Here is a 9,974-nt window from a genome sequence, read left to right as displayed (position 1 = left end):
GTTTAGCAATTTTAATAGTAGGGTCACCTTCATTCAGAGTCTCTAATTTGTCCCATATAGCCTTTGCAGTTGATTTATTAGTTAGTCCCATTATTTGTTGATCAAAAAGTGCACAAAAGGGCTTCTCTAGCTCTACAATCATTCTCAAGTTCCTTATCCAAGCCTACCGAAGGAGCATTGCCAGATGCCAGATTAAAAGAGGTTACACCTTTCTAAATGATCTTCCAAATTTCCTTTCCAATACATCTCAAGATGAGTCTCCATCTAAATCTTCCATACCCTATAATTTGTTCCATCAAGTCTAGGAATTTATCTCCGAAAAACAACTACAGATGTATTTGATGAACTTGAACTATTAATTGCCATAGGACCTTCCTCAAGTGGTTAAGCTTCTATAGAGAGGACCAAGCTCTAATACCAATTGTTTGACAACTCGGATAACTAGAGGACAACTAAGAGGGGGGGGGGGGTTGAATCAGTTGTCACTGGATTATATAACTTTAAGAATTCAAATCCTTATTACCGGAACACATAAACTCAATACCTGAATGCATAAACCAAATACCAGAATAACCGATATAGAAATTACACATAAACATAAATCATAGAAAAATTACCATCCATCCAAAACACATGACACCAAGATTTGTACGTGAAAAACCTGGTAAAGGGAAAAACCATGGTGGGAAGCCTACCCACAATTAGATAATACTTCTATAGTAAGTATGTGATTACAAAATGAGTGGCCTATACATGCAGAAAGGCCAACAACCTAGAGGGCACTTCTCATCACAAAAAGGAGCCTCACAGACTATAAAATAAATCCAGACTACAATCCGGAAAGAAGATTGAACTGCAAGTATAGCATCTCCTATGCCTGAGTACAATTTCGGTTAAGCTCAATAATGGAGGCCTTAAACCTCTTCCACAAACCCAATTTGATCACCTATGTTTGACCAAGACCTCTGCATATGATTACAATATTATTCGCACACAGATAACCATAATCCCATATACCCATGATCTACAAAGAGATCTCACATCATATTTATACCATCTCGAGACCTAAACAATTAGGTAGGCCACCTACAAGATAATACAATAAGTTCACAACATAAACCCGCAATCCAATGATCAACCAAGTCATCTTAGGCCGAAAATAATATAAACCAATCATTAAATCTCACCAGTAACGCATCCCTCCAACACATTACATAAACCGGTCCATAACCTAGATAACTTTGGACCAAAATAGGTCACCATAAACCAAATGAAACACCATCAATGAACTGGAACATAAACATGATAACCATCAGCATCCTGGAATCCATATATAAGCCACACCAACACCACTTATCAAGTGCATCAAAAGATCAACAATTCTCTGTAGGTAAAACCCTTACCGACAACCAAAAGGATTACTAGAACAAATGATAGTATATGAGTCATCAATTCCTGAACAAACTGATCGTGATACGCATTTGAATAACATGAATGATAGATCCAAATCAATTCCACAAACCAAATCATATCGAAGCATACTAGATCAATATCATAATCCAACCACTCTACCGAAACCAACCGGAAATTGGTAAACAACCAAAACAGTCGGTGTTGCCATCAATGAAAAAACATCAATACAACACATAATCAATTCCTCCAAATTTCTAACAAAAATAAGGTATCTACATTTTCTAAGGATTCATCCACTGTATCCTCAAGGTAAATCTGGGTAATTTGAGAAACCATTCCCTCTAATTCTTTATCTTTTGCCTCATTTTTATTTGATTGTTCATTTACATTAGATATGGTGCTTGTATATTATACTTGGGAAGAGGAGGAAACACCCTTAACCCAAGCCATGGATTTCTCCTTATGTTCATTTATTCTAAGAATTTCTTGCAAATGAGTTTTGACAGTAATTTGAGAAAGCAATTGGAACATGTCAATAGCTATGTATTCTAGAAATTCAGGGGACATACCTGGTTTCTCTTCATGTCTCTTCAACTTGTTGCTTTCAACATTTGGTTTTTGCTTCAAATTTTGTGTAGCAGGTGCGATGGGCTTTTCAAACAACTTTGTCTTCACTTTGGGTGAAGCACTCTCCTCAATGGGCTTTGTAGTTCCAACCTTCTTATCCCATTCCCTTTTCTTAACCACATATTTCTTTGGTTTATTTTCTTCGACCTCCTGACCCTTATTCTTTATTTCCTTGATGAATAAACCAGAAGGCTTACCCTAATCTTCATCAACTATTCTGCTCCTCAGCTAGTAACTACTTTTTACTTGAGCTACCATAGTAGCTATTATCCGGGAAATCTCTTGATTAGAAGGTCTTCTTAAAGACACAATGTCTTCTCCTTGTTTAGCATTACATGCTCAGTCATCAACACATAATTCTTCATCAGAAAAAACTTGTTGATGGTATGATTCATTCATTTACCTCTTATAATCCACATCCAAGTCCTGAGCCTCGATATCAGAGAAGTATTCTGCTTCCCCCAAGTAAGAAGTAGTCATAAGACAATCTACATTGTCACCCTCAAAATTTTCCTCTTCTTCTTCTTTTATATCACTCTTGGCAAAAATGAATTGTGTAACCACACAATACTCAGGCGAATGAGGTGATTGACAAGCAGTGCACCAAGGTGTATCTTCAACAACATTCATTGTATGCTTTTGCAATGGGTCAAGAGTTTGTTGCTCCTATTTATTCCTTTGTTGTTGTTGAACTGGTTTCCCATCCTTCCAATTTGTGTTGTAAGGATAATCTTGTAACCTTGGAGGTCTGTTAAATTTGTTAAGCTGATGCTTTTCTGGTACAACACCCCTATCATTTTTTGCAACAATTAACTTAAGATATTTTAAGGTGGAGAGAACCTTATCCCATTTATCTTCTTCATTTGGCTTCAGTCCCAAAGGATTTTCCATGTTATCTTTTGTGACCTTAGAGAACCTGAGGTCTTCTCTTCTCCTAAGTTTGCCTAAAGCTCTCCTTTTTTCTTCAACATTAATGACAATCTTGAATGCATCTACCATATTTTGAGGCTCCTTATCTCTTAAAATATATGTCATTTTAGCATCAAATTCATTTACATAAGTGATCATACAAGCGTTATCATGTAACCACAAAACTTGAAATAACTTATGCATAGCTTTTTGAAATCTGATATTGAAATCAGTGACAACTTCATTTGGTGATTTCTTGATATTATTGAACTCATTTAACATGAAACTCAAATTAGTTTTATCACCATATTGCTGCTTGAAACTTTTTTCAAATTCCTCCCAAGAACAAATGCTTGCATTTGGTAACCCTCTGTACCAATCTTTGGCATCTTCAATCAAAGATTGCACAAAAAGTTTCATAACAATATCTTCATGCTCCACTTCATAATCATTAAATTTATCCATGAAATCTCTCATATGTTCCTCACCCGTAGCATTATTTCCTGCAAACTTATTTATCCTATCCCTCAACTCTTTTGGGATTATATTAGGATACCCTAGTATCCCATAGAAACACAATTGCCTATACCTTTCCAGATGGATAGGTCTTCTTTGGAATTGCCCAAAAGTGTCTTGTCCTGCAACATTTTTAATTGCATAATTTCCAGTCATTCTTGTCCCCGTACTAGTCTCGGCAACAACTCCAATCCTCTGAGTACCTTGGATAAATTGAGCTGGAGTATTCATACTAATATTTGGCAAAACAATGGGAGTCAAACCTGAAACAACCTAGGTGTTAGATGGACCAGTGGTGAAGGAAGCATCATTCAATGATGACATCTTCAGGAAACCAATTTTTCTTTTCATTTCCTCTATTGAATCTTCCATCTCAATTCTCTTTAACTCTTTTGCAAGAATATCAGGTTCTATGCTGGCCCTTTCTAATTCATCATCTATTTGAGACAATTCGTGGCCTAAATCCAGGTTAGTGGGAACATTTTGGTCACTTATTTTGACACCAAACACCTTTTGCTTTCCCTTGCCCTGGTCTAACTTGGGAATCTGGGCGTTTAACTAATTTGGAATCATTAGCTTTTGGCTATCAGCCAGGCTCCTAGAATTTCCCTGTACAATATGTTCAGACTTCTTGTTTACAATTTCTCTTAAGACTGGACCTTTAGCACTCATCTTAACCGGCTCATGTTTCATAGCCTTGAATGTAGCTAATTGTCTCATTAGGCTATCCCTTTCAATTACTGCATCTATAAATTCAAACTCCTTCTCCTTTTCTCTTCTTTTGCTTAAATCAATTTGCGGTTGGAGTTATTTCTTTAATACACTTATATCTACAAAAACTTCCTCAGGATCTGGCAAAGTTATTTTGGATCCAGAAGTATCATCTAAGTCAATTAAGTTAGCATCTCCTTGTTCCTGAGCTGATTCAACATTATAAGGAAGTTTTATTCTAGAGCCAAGAGGAGGAGGTACACTAATAACATATTCTTGGTGACTTCTACTACTACTCTAGCCTCTCTTCTTTTCTGAATATTGAACTTGAGTAACCTCTTTATTTTATTGATGTACTTCTTCTTGTACAGGTGTATCAAACAAAGAATAAAAAAAACCATGCCATCTGATTCAGAACTCTTAGAAGAAGTGGTATGAACTTCAGAAACAATATGTAAGGATGACTTACTTGCATTTTGATGCTTAGGTTTCCATGACGAGGGAGCATTACTTTTTTATGTGTTTCTTCTCGTTGCCATTCCTAACATAACTGCAAGAAGTTATTCTAATCCTTCTTCAGGATGTAACAACATGTAATCTCTGGTGTTCTTTTGTTTACTCGTAGTGATAAGGTCCTTTAAATATTTACTTGAAATCTTTGAAACACATGCACTTGCACAAAGATTTTTCAGAGTTGCCAACCGAGTTGGCTTCGTGATATCGAATACAAGAGTATTCAATGTTCTTTTGAAATAAATTTATGAACCTTGTTCACAAATAAGAAAATCCTTTAATAAAATATAAAACACTTTTCTAGTCGAGAACACAAAATTGAAAAACAAAACAAAGAATCAACATTCAAGTCACAGGAATGTGATATATTCTAATGAAAATCTTTTAAGATGGATAACACAACTAATATGATGCATTAGTCTTTTCAACCAGAGATTCTAGATGACTATTCCCTAGCAGCATCGCTATTCTTGTTGGTGTATGCGGGAAAAGTGGGCAAATAAAACTAAATATGTGAAAATTTATTAGAATACTAGTCCACACACACACACAGGACTTCTTGATGCAAGCTATGGAGTAATGTAGTGTTACTCAGCTTCCCAAGGAGGGTCTCATGGTTCTCTATCTCACAATGTCCCTCAAACCAACGTTTTTTCTCTCAGATCACTGAGCAAAATGGTTTAGGGATGGAAAATATGAGAACGAGAGATGCTTTTGATTGATTTAGTATGAAATAGATATGAAGCTATGTATGATGCTAAAAATGCAATAAACTAGATGATAAGATGACGAGGTTAGTATGAATACTATCCTAGCATACTATATTTAGTCTATGATTGAACTAAAATGATAAAGAAAGTAATCTAAGCATGCATATTTAATCTACTTCCTGATTTAAAGAGAGGCTAAATGATGAGCATATATGAAATGAAAGCTTGAATATATTTGAGCATAAGTATAATGCTTCAAATTTTGAAAGATGATTGTTAAGAATGGAGGAATGAGAGCTCTATTTATAGCCTAAACAGGGCAATGGATGGTCAGGATTGAAAGGTTTAATCAAGGGTCAAGTTTGAAAGTTGGGGATCCATGTGCACAATTTGCACCAATAAAATGGTGACAAGTGTCAACATAGGATTGGGTTGAGAGAAGAGGTTGGAGGCATTAAAGTCCTGAGAAGACCTCATGGTTATCTAAAGGCTAAGGGTCAAGTCTAAGTTAGGCTTACCCACTGGATTAAGAGTTAATCCAAGGATAAACCTTTGTGCAAATGATTAAGAGATAATCATGGTCAAAGCATTAATGGCCTGATGAGACCCTTGGGTTGGATAGAGGTTGAGTCAAAACAAATGTTTTAACCATGTGGGAAGGTTTGAATTAACCATTAATGGTTATTGGAGACTTTAGGGATTAAGTGGTTGAAGGTTGGAAGCCTTTAATGGTTTTCAAAGACTTTAAGCGTTTTAGTGGTTGAAGGTTGAAAACCTTCAATGGTTATCAAAGACTTTAAGGTTTTTGAGAAGTGACTTCCCTTTGCTTAGGGATGTGACAAAGTTTAGGGGATGGTTAGGTTAATTAGAAGCGATTAGAAGATTCTAGAAGGGATTAGGAAGGGGAATAGGATTTAATTGAATTAAATGATTTTCATTCAATTTGGTTGTAATTAAATAAATTTGATTTATTTAATTTGGGATAACTATTTAATTAAATTTGGATTTAATTAAAAGTGGATAGGGGGGAGTTAATTGAATAATATGATTTATTCATTAAATGGTATAGTGAATTTTATTTAAATAAATTGAGTAATTTACTTAATAAAATAGAAGAATGTGGATAATTTAATTAAATTGGATTTAATTAAATAGAGAAATGAACATAAAATATTCATTTAGGAATGTGGTCATTTTTATACGTCTACATTTTGCCCCTCTTTGAAGTGACGTGTGTGCACATGTTATTTCAAAGAAAATGATGTGTTTTTGTGATTTTATGATCAAATGCAATTTTTGTTGTGTCGCTCTTTTGATTTACAAGTCGTGCCCCAAATTTGATGTGTGATGCCCCCTCGGGAGATGAATCAATTTTGAAAATTTTTGATTTAATTTGATAAAGGTCGTATGATGTGTAGGATGTCGTGCATATAAAAAGTGTGCAGATTGATTCATCTCCCGATAAGTTATAGTTGTTTTGGTATAGGGGAGACCGCGACCATATTACAGGGCCAGTCGGCTAACCCTAATGTCATTTTCCTCCTATAAAAGGGATTTAGGGGTTGATTTAGGTTCATTTGTGCTTTGTTGACTTTGAAGAAAGAGAATTTGCTCTGGAGAGAAAATGTCGAGTCCCTATCACAGACACCGTTTCGAGTGCATTCGGAGGTACCGGAGGCCTGTCGCGCGTGGACCACCAGTAAGTCAACGTTTTTGACCCCTTTTTGATTTTTTGTTTTGTCATTTTTGGTCTTTTTTTGAATTTCAAAGTTCGGGTATTTTGTTTTAGCGCGTCTAAGGCTTAGTTTAGCGCATACGAAGTTTAGAGTAGCGCATCGAAGTCAATTTTAGGGGTTGCGTCCAAAAAAATAGGCTAGCGCATAAAAGTATTAGGTTAGTGCGTGCAGGTAGAATAGCGCATGCAAAGGTTTGGGTAGCGCGTCGCGTCAACAGGGTAGCGCGTAGGTATGACCTAGCGCATAGGAGCCGCCGGGGTTCGCATAGGAAAGGGGGTTTAGCGCGTAGGACTAACCTAGCGCATAGAGCTAAAAGGGTAGTGCTCAGGGAGGGTAGATTAGCACGTAGGCATATTCTAGCGCAGGGGATGGGTTAGGTAGCGCATAGGGTGAAAAGTTCAGCGCATAGACTAGAACTAGCGCATAGGTTGGATAGAATAGCGCGTAGGAGAGGCAGCCTAGCGCGTGAGGGTGTTTTAGCGCATTGAAGGTCTGTTTTAGCGCATCCGAAAATTTTTGCAGTTTTGGCCGAGTTGAAAATTTGTTTTTGTTTGCCTGCCGTGTTTTGATGAATTTATCCAATATGAGTATTTGTATAACTTGTTTTGATGTGCAATTTTCCAAGTTATGTATAGATATCAAGCTGTTGTTTTGATCAGAATATGATGTATTTGCGTTGTCTGTTTCAAGTTCAATGTGTGGAAAAGCCTGAGTTGTTTTACAAGCCGATATGGGTTGGAAACTTGAGTTGTTTTTCAAGCTGATATGGGTGGGAAACTTGAGTTGTTTTACAAGTTTATGTGATTTTGGTACTTGAGTTGTTTTACAAATTTTGATATGGTTTTTGAAAAGTTGAGTTGTTTTACAAGTTGATATGAAATAATAGGATTTTGAACTTTGATTGTAGATGAGCAAATTGTTTCATGTTGTTGATGTAAGTTTGATTTTGATATCTTTGTTTTGATGTGGAAACTGATATTAGATATGTTTGGTTTGTTGACATGAGCGATTGGGGGTTGTGCAGTCGAGGGAGAGATTCCCTAGACCATGGATGCTGATACCACGTTTGTCCCAAGAAGATTTGGACATTATAGAGAGATGTGGATTGACCTCTCTTCTGGATATGCCTCGGTTCACTGTGAACCGGGGACTTTTGACAGCATTGGCAGAGAGGTGGCATAGCGACATGAACACCTTTCATTTTGCCACTAGAGAGATGACAGTGACACCGGAGGATTGCTACCGGATTTTGCGCATTCCTGTGGTAGGGGCACTGCTACCCTACGAGCAGTCAGAGGAGGGCGGCACAGAGGCACTGCGCCGCATATTTCATGATGAGACTGTCTGTGGATATGAGATTCCTTGGCAGGAGTTTCTGGATTTAGATTATGCACCACTGCCATCTGTATTGGCAGGATTCATTAGGGGATTCCTTTGTCCTGATCGCAGGTCAAAGGGATTTTCAGTGGGATGGGGGCTGGTTCTGGAGCAGATGGTCACACAGGGCCGGAGATTTTCATGGGGGTCAGCGATGCTGGCCCATCTTTACAGGAGCCTTCATGAGGTAGTATACCTCAGTTATGGTAGTTTATCAGCGGGTGTGACCTTATTACAGGTATGGTGCTGGGAGCATATTCTAGTAGCGAGGCCACTAGCAGATAGAGACAGGCCCGTAGGTGCTGCATATGCCTACGGATATAGAGGCCTAGTTGTCCAGCGTAAGCTGGGCAAACTAGAGCATTGGAGGAGGGTGTTCGATGATATAGATACGGTCACCTGGAGACCGTATACAGGTTGCGAGGTATGGGCTGAGGATGGGCTGGAGATGCCCTTTGTTTTTATGAGCCGATATCTGATTGGGAGGACCCCGTTCGTTATTGAGCAGGGGATTCCTCAGGGAGCATGCCTTTATGCATGGAGGCAGCAGGATGTGGCTGATTGGGGACCAACTATTGACAGTGCGGTGGCCGTGGAGGAGTTTGTGGGGATAGCTGGGCAGGTCTGGGACTATGCCCCAGAGATTCAGGACGTCGGGATGACAGAGGAGTTCGCCCGTTTGTTTGTTGCGCGGGTAGTGGTGAGGATCTCAGATCCAAAGGAGATGAGGCCAGCGTTTGATTCAGATGGGGAGGAGGGAGACGGGGGGATGATGGAGATGATGGAGAGGATGGAGGAGCTAGAGGAGCTAGAGGGAGGCAGGGAGGTAGAGGTGTGGAGAGAGCGGTACGGCAGGGGAGGATTGAGAAGGGGAGAGGAGGATTGGCTATCGGAGCCAGGAGAGAGGGGAGAGTGACGGAGGTTTTGGCGGTAGTGGGGGGTGAGGAGGAGATGGTGAGACCAGCACAGAGGAGGAGGGTAGATATACTCCCACCTCCAGTACTGAGGACAGGGCGAGTGGGAGGGGTTCCTCCAGCACAGGGACCACTACGGGTTCAAGTGCCAGGTCATGTGGAGGATGCACAGATCCGGACCCTACAGATTACCGTTCAGCAGCTGCAGACGCAGATTTTGACCTATCAGCAGCAGATTTCTCAGTTGACCACTGAGAGAGATACTGAGATAGAGCGGCGAGGACGAGCGGAGGAGGCCTTGGCAAGTGTACAGAGAGCAGCGGCGGGTGGTCCGATGAGAGACACCCTGAGAGAGCTGACACGGAGAGTACAGGAGGTTGAGTATTATAGGGGGCATTATGAGGCTGCAGTACCCCGAGATCGACGAGTGGAGAGCTTTGCACAGTCGAGATCGAGTCGATCTCGAACTGCTGGGACACGATCTAAGAGCCGACGCGTGATGGGGCCGGTGAGACAGGACCCTCTTGGAGATCCAGAGGCGAGTGTAT

The sequence above is a fragment of the Cryptomeria japonica genome, chromosome 9, assembly GCF_030272615.1.
Source record: "Cryptomeria japonica chromosome 9, Sugi_1.0, whole genome shotgun sequence".
NCBI classification, from domain to species: domain Eukaryota; kingdom Viridiplantae; phylum Streptophyta; class Pinopsida; order Cupressales; family Cupressaceae; genus Cryptomeria; species Cryptomeria japonica.
Note: the sequence above shows the minus strand (reverse complement) of the source record.